We start from the raw sequence: 13,044 nt of genomic DNA on the forward strand, positions 1-13,044 counted from the left end.
CTACCTCGAAGTGGATGTGAAAGCATTATATCTTACACTGGAAAAAAAAAGACAAAGGAATTATCTGTGCATACTGAAAAACCCACTCTTTAAAGAAATACTCATTTTCATATTGTGTACAGTTAGGAACAGTGTGACCTAGATGGCTAAACTAGCCGTTCCTGATGTAGAATAGGAACGTCAAGGGAAAAAAACAAATAAGATCAGACAAATAATATGCCAGGTTTGGCCAAATGAAAGGAACAAGGTGCTTCCCAAAATACCTATCATATATAGATAGGTATAGATATAAAATCAAGTCAGCAAACCTTTAATTAGCAAATACACCCAAGGCTAGAGGCACTTAGTGGTAAAGTGGCATTATAGCAGGTACAGGCAGGTCACCTTCTCAGAAACAGTTTCAGAGCTGTCATCTTTCTGGATCAAGACCCAGATCTGTGGTGTAACACACAGTGAGAAGAAAAAAGAAAGAAAAAACAAACCCTTCCTTACTCTCAAATTATCATTTCCCATGGATTTTCAGGCCTCAGGCTTTTTTGACAGGTAACTTTTTTGGGCACAGTTTGTTACAGACTACACTTCCAAAATCCGGTCAGTGTATTCTTTCAAAGGTAACTTATAATGTATTTGCTAGAGTTTAATCAGCTTCCAGTGATATATTCTTACCTCTGTTTAAGACTGATCTGCCCACATGACTATTTCTGGAATCTCACTTCTCTAGCATAACTATTGGTTAAACCAGCTCTGAATGACAGAAGCATCACTCAAAGGTATCTCAGATTAACATGTACACATTATTCTTGTTACATACAAGAAAAAGAACCACACCACAACTCATTTTTTTCTGTTCAATCATTTCCAAAGTTCATCTTAGGACATGACTTTCATTAAATAAACTTTGATTTACATTCCCAGTGTTTCTACTGTATACTGCCATTTCATTATTCTGTGGATCTAGCCCCTTAAATGAAAAACCTACTAATGGCCCTGAAATGCACAAGCTTGTCCTGCAAGGGTGACTATAAACTCAAAACAGCAAGCTTCTAACTTATTACCTACAACTAATTATACAATGGCTCTAACTTGTAGCAGCACACAGGTGACTGGAAACCAAGGCAAGAACATTAAGATATAATAAACTGTGTTAAAAAGGTCAATCAAACAGGGACTGCCAAACCCAGAAGAGAGAACCTGGCAAGAAAAGAGCAAGAGATACAGGATCTGAGTGCCTCAAGAGGAAGGCAGCTCATACACAAACTATCTGCAGACTTTACCACCTATAAGGAATGGACTAGAGATCTACAAAATAATGTGTAACATACAGTTTGTATGACGTTTTAGAGGGCTGTAATTCTAAAGGTGAAAACCATAATCATTATTATTATAACAAATATTCTATTTCTGACACCCATCATGATGAAGCTACAGGCAAAACTTAGGATTTCAGCAACAGCCCCAGCCTACCAGGGCCTCACAATTCAGGGAGAGAGAATATATGGCAGAGTCTGTACTACAGTATCATAGAGGCCAAACTACTTTATAATCCAAGCCTAGCAAGCTTTAGGGATTCAGAAGCCTAACATCCCCCTCTCATCCTAGTGCCTCCTGACTGTCAGTTGTCCTCACTCACACCATATCCACAACATACTATATTCTGGAACATGGATGGACAACAGCTTTCCATGTCTTATATGAAATCCCTGACATAATTTCTGCATAGCAACTTTACTTAATATAATTAATTGGTTCAATTTGTCAGGAAAGTAATTTTTAGGAACATTTCAATGAAGTCAATTCAGTGACTGTTTCAATAAAGTCACTTCAGTGACTTTTGATGCAGCTTTTGGTGCACCATAAGCTACTGAAATATTCACAGCAATGAAACACAAATAGCATTTAATCAATATTTAACTTAAACTACAACTTCTTGTCCTTCTTGATTGCAAAGTATTCATATCAATTTTTCCATCATTTTAAAGCCTGTTTATGAAAAGAAACTAATTTCTATTACCTGTTTAATTCATAACAAGGCTTTTACAAGTAGAGTTTATTACGTTGCTGTAATTTCAGGATGCTTAAAAAGTGAATTTGTTGAACTTTATACAGATAGCACCAGCAAACCTTATTCATGCTTAATGTTTACTTTTTGGAAAGTACCATTAGCTTGGGGAATAGAACTAAATGCTAACTGTTTACTCATACAACACACTGTCAAAATCTTTGACTACATGTACAATGAAGTAAGAAAGAAGAAGGGAAAATCTGTTGGTAGAAAAATAGTGCATTTAAATATTTTAGTTTTATGTCATCCCAGGTTTTTCACATATAAATACCTACTTGACATATATGGCCTTCATTTGGAAAAAATATTAATTAGGTTAAGTTTTTTAGGAGTCTTTAGTGCAAAGCTTAAAGAATTGTTTGCTGCAGTAATGACCAATGCAATCTGTTGTAATGGAACAGAGCAAGGCAATACCGATTGCATGCTAAGAAAGCACCAGAGATTAAGTGATCAATGTTAGGAAAGTTTTTCTTGCTAAAATTCAGCAGGTTCTCAGGTTCTGCGTTGAGCTATGAAGATCAATATTCCCTTTACAAGTTAGCAGATTATCAACAATTTCCTCCTTTTGAGTCTGGATGAAATATCCCTGAGATGGTTAATGGCAAAGAATCCTGCAGGCTAGCTACACAAGTGCTTTGGGACAGCTTCTCAACTTAACATGGAATTTTATTTAGTCAAACAATATGAAACACCTGTGAATACATTCTTGTCAAGCCTGAAATCAAGTAAAAAATTAGATGATTCACCTAAGGAGATAAAAAGTACAACACCAATGAAAGACTGGCTCTCAAACAATCACCTACACTCAAGCAATGCATTAACCCTGTACACATGCTATAGTCAAGTTTATGATAAGCTTATGGTCTTGTATCATCCAAAGTCAATAACTACAACATAGTTAGCTAAATTAAATCCATTCCAGTTCACTTAAAATTTTCATATTTCAGACCACTCTATGCAGGCACAGAAAATAAGCATTCCTTACAAGAGGCATGGGGAAAGCTGGAGGCCTTCAAAGATAATCATTACAACATTAACTGTGTCAGAAACAAATATGCTTGCTATTATGCAGACCAGCTAAAACGTCCTGAAGAATATTCATGCTGCTATTAATACCATGAAAATGCTACAGACAAACTGTGTTAGCAGAGCTGAAGGCTAGGATCTGTTTCAGATCTTATCTTAAGAGTCAGAAGCCAACACCTGTGCAAATACATGGTACTAAAGGAAGGAACTGACAAATATTCCAGCACAAGGCAGAATGGAAAGACCAGTAAGTTCTTCCTAAAGAAAAACGAAGGATGAATATAATCTATAAAACATTTAGCAGTGAAAAGGCTGAAAAGGCATTGCTCCCCAGTGAGCCTTGTTCTGAACACTTCTCAGAATGGTAACAAGTTCTTCCCCAAATTAAAATACATACAGTTAATACTCTATATGTATTACATACGTACAGTGTATGTATGTAATATACATATATACAAATACCTTCTTCCACACTTTAGGTTTTATACTTACCGCCCTGACAGTCATGTTGCACAGTAATGACTAAATCTAAATACCAAGACTGACCTCCACAGACTGCACAGAGCAAAATGAAAGCAGCAGTCTGCTACAGCAGGTAAGTCAGAAGTTCTCTCCAGCAGGGAGCCTACACAGACCAGCCCTGCATGACAGACTTTGTGAATACCCTCTTACAATAATCTGCAGTACAGTAGATCAGCAGATAGTGTGGTCTCTGAGACAACTGGGAAAAACACTGTCTTTGTGATCATACTACAATTAAGCAGACCGCTTAGTATCAACCTGGAGATTATTTTAAACAAATGTACCACTCAAATCACGACCTGGAGGACCATACAAAACTTTTTGTAATTTTCAAGATTATACATTTTGATTACACCAATACTCAGAGAAATAAGAAAAAAAATTTGAGCAGTATCTTGAGGAAGGGACATGAATGAGTAAAGGCTGCTCTAAACTGAAAGCTTAGTAAGGATTAAAACTAGAAAGTAAAGTGCTTAAGATAAATTTTGGCATTGTGTCTCAAGTACCCACTACATGAGATTAAGTAAGAGAGGAAGGTCAATGATCAGAGTTTTGAAAAAAAGAGGTCATTAATGGGCAGACGACAAATTCTGCTTCTGAGTCTTTAAAACTGGTCAGTGAAGTTGGCATTTTCTATTAGTAATCAGATGCAGACAAAATAGGAGGTAGCAATTCTAAAAGTGGTAATAAAAAAAATTACCTAATTATCTGGAAGTTTAATACACTGTTATTCCTGTTAAGCTCAGTATGCCAGCTTTTTTACAGTGTGCAAACAGCTTTGGTGGCTTTAGGGAAGCAGACCTCATACTTCCTCCAGGCTTTACAGTAAGGAGGTATTTATTCCAGATGCCCCTCTTGCACTGAACTGGTCTCAAGAAGACCCAGTCAACAATGAAGATAACTTTAGGCAAAATGACTCACATAACATCTCACTTTAGGTAGCTTTTCTCCAGTGGAAATGAAAAAAAGGAACAGTCAGATTTTTAATTTGTTTTAAAAGTTTAAACAACACTCCAAATTAGTCAAGCAGTATAGATTCCAACAGAAAAACTGTAATTGATAATTACACTTAATTACACATAATAATGACTAGGAGTATGAAGTTTCCCAGTATACCTAAAACTCTTTACCCATAAACATTTAACAAAATGCTGAATCACTGGAAAAAAACTCTAAATCTATCCATAACGAAAAAAAAAAAAAGCCCACTTCAAGTCCCTAGACTATAAATGTCTATCACACATGCACACATACAAAAAAAAGACTTTTTTTTTTTTTTACACTGCTGAGAGATAGTTGGGGAGATGCATGAAGTGTGTCAGATGAAGGCTACGTACGTAACCAAGCAGTATTTTCAGTAACCAAACATCATGTGATAATTTTCACTGCAAATGCTAAGAATTTAGCAGGACTCCAATAATCAAGTTGATTTTGTAACTGAAGTAATTTAGGCTTCTAAAAATAGTTCTAGATTAATGAGGAGTACCTTCAGCAGCTGAAAAGACATAGATACACAGCATTTCATCTCTATATCCAGACACATAAAGAGAATTCCGCTTACCTTTGATCTTTTCCTAATTGAAACATACAAATAAAAAATGAAACTACGCACCCCTCAGAGACTCAACTCTCCCCATATCACTGTAAGATGCGAGTAGTACAAGGACAATGTACGCAAAGTTTTACACTTTAGGGCTTTTGTTTTGTTTTCTCTACGGCAAGTCATAAGAATGTTTGTTCTCAATTCTTGGAAGTTAAGATCATTAAACTCTCTTGCCTTCCAACAGAAAGAACAAGAAGGTAATAGACTAGCACTTTTTTGGTTAATTTTAAGACTATTTCAGTGTCTGAACTACTGAATCAACTATTGGATAGAGTTCAACTCTTGAAATCTTATAACAAAAATATATTTCTGGATTTTTATCAGCTCCTGCAACAGAATTATGAACTATCAGGAATGCTGCACTAAGTCTTAAATATTTTCCTTACTAATTCACATTTTTCCAGAATTAAGACATTGAGAACTATTCATCCCTTCAGATAAAGATGAGGAACGAGCAACAAAAACAGTTTAGTTAATACACTAAAGCCTATCCAAATCAGTTGTTTAAAAAAATTAACCAATCTAGTTAGATGTTTTTTGTCATTTATTCCCCAAAAGAACAAAAATCCTTTGTAAATACCTCTACAATACTAAAGAGAAATAGATGAAGTCAAGCGTTTGCTGAAACAAAACTGCACAAAGTTAACATCAGTTTTAATGCTCTCAATGAAGCCTTATTTTGGGCACTACCTAACAGTAATTCCTTCTCATATTTCACCTTTCCAATTTTCTCTAGGGAAAACGAAGACTTTCTCTACTGTCAAAAGTCTAAAGAACCAGGAACTCCCTCATCCCACCTCACACTTCATACTCCCATACTTTTCCATCGAGCATGATGATGTTTTTAACTGAAGCCAATGAGCTCAACTTTCTCTGTGTAGGAAAAGAGGGCAAAGAATGTATAAACACGAGGATTAGCTGAGATTGTCAGAGTGGTTGAGCAAGTATCTGACAGACACAGCCTAACGGCCACTAGTCTTCCACCATCTTTCGCAAACCACCATTCACAATTTGCCTTCCACTTCCCACCTGTTAAATTATCCAGGAAGCAGAGGAAAGCTCTTTCACAATTTAAGTAAGAGCCTCAGCACCACATGGCTCAACCCCATACAAAGTGTCACAGGGCATGCCCCAGATGCCTACAGTGAACTACACAAGCTCAGGAGTGTACAATACAACCCTTTCACTGCTTTCCCACTGCTTGGCTGCTGCAAAATCCCACCCACACCAAGAGCAGGCAGTACAGAGTTACCTGTGGGGGAGAAGAGGACTAAAAAATAAGACAGAGAAACAGAAGAGTGGAAGGCCTGCTCTCCTGTAATACACCAAAGCCACAAAATACATGAGCTACAGAAAATGAACTAAGATTAAATGTGCAGTGGTGACTGAAGAAAAGCTAGTGGAACTTCAGGGAAACATCCAAAACAAAGATAAAACAGAATTTTCAGCACTTACAGTTGCCAAGATATAGCACTACTCTAGGACTTCACTACACTGATCACAGCATTACATACCTATCCCTTCAACGTATGTAAGCTAATAAATTTTGTAGGTTTTTTCTGTCCTACTCTCACTCAGCATCAGATTTAAGTTGTATCTTCACAGAGTGCACAGCATAGTTCCCTAAAAATCACACTAGCAAGACTCATGCTTCTATTCTATTCAAATAGTATGCAAAAAACCTGACTTCCAAGAAAAATGGGATTCTAATCAGACCCCAGGTTACAAACAGGCATCAAAGAGCTAACATATCAAGAAAAGCCTCCCAAGTGCACACTGCATCTTTTTCTCCTTTCCCATTATCACACATGCCAGTATCACTTCTGTACAGAGTGCTCTATCTGGAAGCAAGACTTCACCACGGACTGATTTCAAAGTCCCTGAACACACAGTCGTGTCCCCCCCCCACGACAGCTCAGCCCACCTGACAACTCATGACTAGCAAGAAGGTGTTTCTGTTCCTCCACAGCAACTCTTCCCTTCCTCTTTCTCCAGCACCATATTCCTCCATTTCCTTCTTGATGCAACTCATCTCCCCAGATTTGCAGAAAACTATTTCTTTCAGCTGGATTTTGTTGTTGTTGTTAAATTGCCACATTGAGGGGTCAGGCACTTGTCAATATCAGTAAAGGGAAGGCTGCAGGAGGGAGATTTCCCCCTTCAGCAGTTACAAGCTGCTCAATCAGCTTAGCCAGCTCAGACAAATCAGTCCAGGTGACAGAACAGAAAAGAACCACAGGTCTCTTGTACCTGATCTTGTCCCAGGTATACCATAACCAGATCAGTGCTATCACAGGAACCAATAGCTGTGATGACACCAGTTCAACTACTTGATGCTATGTAAAGGCCCATGAACCTTCATCAAGCAATAATTTGCCAAAGTGACTGACATTGTCACAACTACTCTGAACTGGAAAAGTAAGCAAGAGTCAAAGTAATCCCAAGCATATACATAAAGCCCTCTCTCCACTGCATATTACAATCCTTTTCTAACATTATAATCCAATTTTCCAACAAACATAACAAAAAAGATGAAGTAGAGACATCTCAGGCAACAGCTACTACTGTTCTTAACTAAGGAAGCCCACAGAGTCTGACAACTCAAAAAGGAATAAAATGAGTATTAGTGTGGTCTTGTCAATGACAGCTGTTCAGTGCAAAGAACTGAAATCCACCCGCAGAGGACAAGCAGGCGTGTTCTGGACAGCGAGCACTTCCTGGTGCGGCTGAATCCTCTTACAAAATAATCATTTCACCCTGCATTCCCTCTGCTCCCGTCTGCCCTCAAAAGAAAAGTATCAAAATTAGTTTTGCCTCAGATTTTCTCTATGGGCAACACTAACTTAATTGAAAAGAGACTACCATAACAATGGCAAAATTCTGCAAATACTAAGGAAATTAGATGACAAGCTGAAAGGTGTACAATTTTATATTAATAAGGAAGCACCATGGTCTATTACAGAAATCACTGACAGTAGAAACACAAAACTGATAGCTTCCTGAAGCGGTTGTTCATAGAATCACAGTATTTGCTTACATGCTTCCAGCTTAAATGTAACTATATGAGAACAGCAACTTACTTTCAGTAAGTGTTAAGAATACAGTTTCCTTTTCCAGTTTTTACATATCCTCTGACTCTTCAACAGATTCTGTGCTATTGTTCAAAGTGCTCACAGTCTTAAACCACACTAACAACTGATATGGTGACATATGAAAAACCTAACAGAGACTAAGAGAAAGGAGGAAGCAAAAGAAGCATTAAAAAAGAATCTTAATTAAATGGTTATTAACCTAACAAAAAAGCTTTTTACAATCAATTAAATATTTTTAGTGGAAAGCTGTCTTTGAGTATGGTTAAAGAAATTCACAGGGGAAAGAGAGAGGGAAGGCAGGAAGGGAGCGACATCCGAAAAAACTCCTCTTAAAAAATCTGTGTACAGTCTTACAAACTAAGTGACAACTGACTTCCTGAGGTCTCATTTACTATTACCTTTGGGTTTAGAAGTAAAGCATTGAAAACCATATCTCTTTAGCTTGCAAGATTCTCTGTGCAAAGTACAATGACAAAGAACAGTAAAATACCCTAGAAAAAGATGTGGGTTTTTTTCCCCTCACCTATGACTATATGAAAACAATCTCATTTTTCATTTACTTTATTTTAAACATCCACCAGTAACTCTCAGAGCCACTAAACCACATATTTCCCAAAGCACCTAAGAAGATACTTTCTCCTCTTCACTACTGGTCTGTAAGCCTACAATAAAGGAAAAAAGGAGATTCAAAAATATTTTCCTGAGTCCTTACCACGCTGTAGCTCCATTATGATAAAAGCTCCATGCAGACATGGTCTCCTGTCCAAGCAAGCAAACTGAGACCCTTCCTTCAGGAAGAGTTAAGTGTTCCAGACATATGTTTTCTGCTACCTAGCATAAGATTATGATACACATGACTAAAACAGATGGTTGTCCTACCACCTTGTCAGCAACATTACAATTCTGTTAGTGACACAAGCATGCATCACTTACTCCAAGTTTCTGTAGATCCTTATATTAAAGTCTTACTGATTCACGTGGCACTACAAAGAGAAAAAAAAAAAGTCTCCCATCCAGATTTTCTTCTTCAGCCTGTCTCATTAGATGCTTTTCCAACTCCTAGGCCACCACATGCAGCCACCTGATTCTCTGAATTTCTTCAATTGCTCTGCTTTTTCTCCTACAAGAAGGTTTATTCTCACTGCCAGTAATGCACCTCCTTTCCCTGCCATTTCCCTCACTGCAGAGGTAAGTAAAAGGCAGCTCTTCAGTTTCTTTGGGGATACCACGTAATGTCCAGTTCTCAGATTTTTGTTTTTCCCCCGGGGAAGCATCTTCACACACTCTCCCCACGCTCAAGAAATATCTAGAAGAGTTCCCATCGCTCCTCTGTCCACCCATTTTAATGGATTTTTTTTTAAAAAAAGGGCAGCTCAGGCGCTGAAGAGCTGCGAATGATGTATATTCCACATCTGCCAGCGTTATCGCGTTTCCGTGAACAGCCCACATTTGCTTTTCTTCAATGGTTTATCTCCTGTCTGCAACACACGCCTCGCTAACAGCGACGGCTTTGTGCTCCCGCTTTGCGCCAACCCCTGGCCCAGCGCATCCCGCCGTGAGGCAGAGCACAGGGAACAGCAGGATCGGTCAGGCTGGAAGGGACCACTGCGGGTCATCTGGTCCAACCTCCCTGCCCAGGCAGGGTAATCCGAGAGCACACGGCACAGGATTGCATCCAGACGGTTCTTGAATATCTCCAGTGAAGGAGACTCCACAACCTCTCTGGGCAACCTGTTCCAGTGCTCGGTCACCCGCGCAGCATCCCGGTAACACGGGAGGGGACGGAGGAGAGCCGGCGCGCACCACCTGGATACGCACACGGGGTATTAAATGCTGCCTTACGGCGACAGCCGAGGCCTCCCGTGCGCAAGGACCGCTCCGGGCCGCCGAGCTCCCGGCGCCGGCCCTAGGAAACACGCGGGCCCCGCGCTCGCACCGCCCCTCCCGCCGCCGGCGGCCGACGCTGCCCGGGAGCCCCGGGGCGGGCCGGGCCCCGCCTGCGCCTCCGCGGCTCCTGCTGCTTCCGCCCACCGCGGCGCCGCCGCCACCGGGCTGCTCCGGGCCGCCAGCGGCACCTCCAGCCGACCGAGCGGCAGCCGCCGCTGACAGCCCGTCTGGCCCCGCGGCTCCCGGCGCCGGCCTCGGCCCCGTGAAACCCGCAGCAGGGCCTGTGCCCGCCGAGCTCCCTCCCAGCCCCCCCGCGCTGGCAGTGCCCGCCCCGGCCTTACCCGCTGCTCGCCCCGCCGGAGCCGGCGCCCCCGGCCGCCCGCTCCGCTCTTATTCCGCTGTCACCGTCCCGGCAGCCCATGGCGGGAGGTTCCTGCCCGGCCCCGCCGAGCCGCCCGCCCCCGTCGCTCCGGCAACACAGTGCCCGCCCCACCCCGCGCCTCCGCTCCCGCCCCGCTCCCCCTGGAAAGGCGACTGTCGGGCGCTCCTGGCAGCGCTGCGACGAAGCCGGGGGTGGCGGCTCCCTGTGCTCTCGTGGCCCCGCCGTGACAGCGCCCGGCGGGTGCCACATGGGCAGATCCGGGCTGCAGTTCCTGCTGGGGAACGGAGCGGAAGGGTGGTCCCCATCTAAGGGCTCAGCCGGCTCAGACCGCCACAGCCACCCCCTCCCCGGCTTTAATGGCAGCATCAGAAACGCTCTTAACATGCGTGTCACGTACCTGTTCCCATCTCGCCCGCTGGCGTCTGGCGCTGCCAGACTGCTGCCAGCCGCTGCCCTTGCTGTGCTGCGTTGCCTCGCTGGTTGCAGGACGAAGGGCTCCGGAGGGTTTGCGTTCTGCTTTGGTGTTTGCTTAGAGTAAATTCTTGGAGCAAGTTTACGGCTGCAGAGCTGGGCTTTGGCGCTTTGCAGGATTGCCCAGAAGAAAGGATTGCCCTGAAAGCTGCTCGATCAACTCCCTGTCAGAGCTGGTTCACAGGCACAAATAAATCAATAGTATACCTTGACTCCATGTCCCTGCTTTTGCCTGCTCCAGGAATTCACCTTGCATGGCCAGGTGAATTCCTGGAGCAGGCAGGAATTCCTTCTGAAAGTGGCAGCAATATGTTTCTGGTGATGTTAACAAGCACATGTTTCCTATACTCATACATGCCTTGGTTTGGCATAACCATTCTGATTCTTGAAATCAGAAAAATGTACATATGAAGGGTGCACAAGTGTAACCCTCTCACATCCTTACACCTTTCCCTGGTGCATTGGCTTCCTACTCCTTGACCTCTGCTACCTTTCCTGATGAGGACTGTGATTGCATTTCAATTATCATCCCAGGGCCTGCTGGCTACCTCAGTGGCATTTTGTCTTTGTAAAACTTAAGCCAGGCTGCCTGCAAGGATTACACGGATGGGCAGAGTAAGATCTTGGGAATGCTTTAAACAGCAGGATCCCAGGACCCACCTGCCAAAGTCAGTTTAGATACACACGATGTAACAGCAGTTAAGTCTTGCAAATATAAACTTTGATCTGCTTGTACACCCTGCTTCTTGTGGTCTTTCCCATGGAATTTATTTATGGCTACATTTCTTATTTTTTCCCTTGGCATCTGCTTTTGGCTGTTGTTCATGCTGGTCCTCATCTTACTGACCTGTCCTCGTCAGATGGGTACTGGGTTAAATGGACCTCTAGTCCAAGCCAAGAGAGCAACCTCCCTGCAAGGACCAGTTTGTGCAGACCCCAAGAGAGTGTCTTCCTCCAGAAATTAAGCACCTAGGCAACATTTCTGCACTCAAAAATGGCTTAAATCCCTTGAAAAAAACAGCCCTAGGGAAGTGCCACTGGTATTGCAGTAAAACCAGGAAGGGCAAGGAGCCTGACACACTGCTTTGCTGCCAAACAAGGTTACACAGCACAGGCACAGAGCTGCAGGCATGGGAGCCCCAGTGGCACCCTGTGCCCCCACTTAGGTGCCCGCCCTTGAGAAGGCCAGATCTCAGCTCAGAGAGACAAGTGGCCTTCAAGGGCACCCAGACCTCTTCATTGGCCACAGAGAACTTTAGGGACTTAGGGAAAACTGGTTCATTCAATGCCCTGGAGTTTAGATGCCAGTTAGTTGCTAATTCAGGCAGACTAAATCCTACTTTTAAGCCAGTTTATTTTAAACTCCTGGAGAACACGGTAGGATTTGGTCCAGTCCATCCAATCTGGCACTTCAGCTGCTGGAGAGGAAAGTGAGCCAAGATTCCCAATCCTGAGCTCAGGCAGTTGTTGCCCTGAAGCAAGCCCCCTAATAACACATGAATCCACTCTACTTCCTGCAGCAAGAAGAAAGAGAAGTCTCTTCTACCTCTGAACCAGGGCTTCCTGTTTACTGAAAAAAGAGAGATAACACTATTTTATCCTTCTTTCAGATCTTACAATTGCCATAGGATGACTGCATGCATGTGTCCCTCCTCACTGCTGACCGTGGCCTGAAAACAGAGGTTTCTACTGGCCCCTCCCATGAAACTTCTGCCTGCCAATACCTCCAAGGCTCTTTGCTGGTACCTCAGCTGCTGCCTGCCCAGTTTTCCTCAGTAGCAGATGTAGGGCAAAGCAAACACCGTGCCTGACATTTACACATTATTTATGGTTTTCTCAAGGAGACCAGTGAAACTCAGCAGCCAGTACATTGCTTTGTGTGGTTGTACAGCAGAACTGTAACAGCAGCAATGAAAATTAAGTCAATGACTAGCAGTACATCAACTCACCCTTGGAATATTAGCTTTCAAAGTGCAAAGAATAGGAGCATTTCAGATTG

At 42.5% G+C, this 13,044-nt stretch overlaps 1 protein-coding gene across 6 annotated transcripts in view; it reads right to left on the bottom strand.

Moving 5' to 3' along the window:
* LYST (lysosomal trafficking regulator) overlaps nucleotides 1–13,044 on the bottom strand; it is an 87,851-nt gene that overhangs the window by 69,385 nt on the left and 5,422 nt on the right. For 5 of the 6 annotated variants that reach the window (XM_027657279.1, XM_027657278.1, XM_027657277.1 and 2 more), the window contains exon 1: nucleotides 10,534–10,632. The exons of the other annotated variant lie outside the window; for it this stretch is intronic. The gene's annotated coding sequence lies outside the window, so the exon portion shown is untranslated. Of the gene's footprint in view, nucleotides 1–10,533; nucleotides 10,633–13,044 lie in introns of those variants that run through there. 6 annotated transcript variants of the gene reach the window in all.

This window comes from Corapipo altera, unplaced genomic scaffold (genome assembly GCF_003945725.1).
Source record: "Corapipo altera isolate COAL_440 unplaced genomic scaffold, ASM394572v1 2c, whole genome shotgun sequence".
In the NCBI taxonomy this organism is placed as follows: Eukaryota; Metazoa; Chordata; class Aves; order Passeriformes; family Pipridae; genus Corapipo; species Corapipo altera.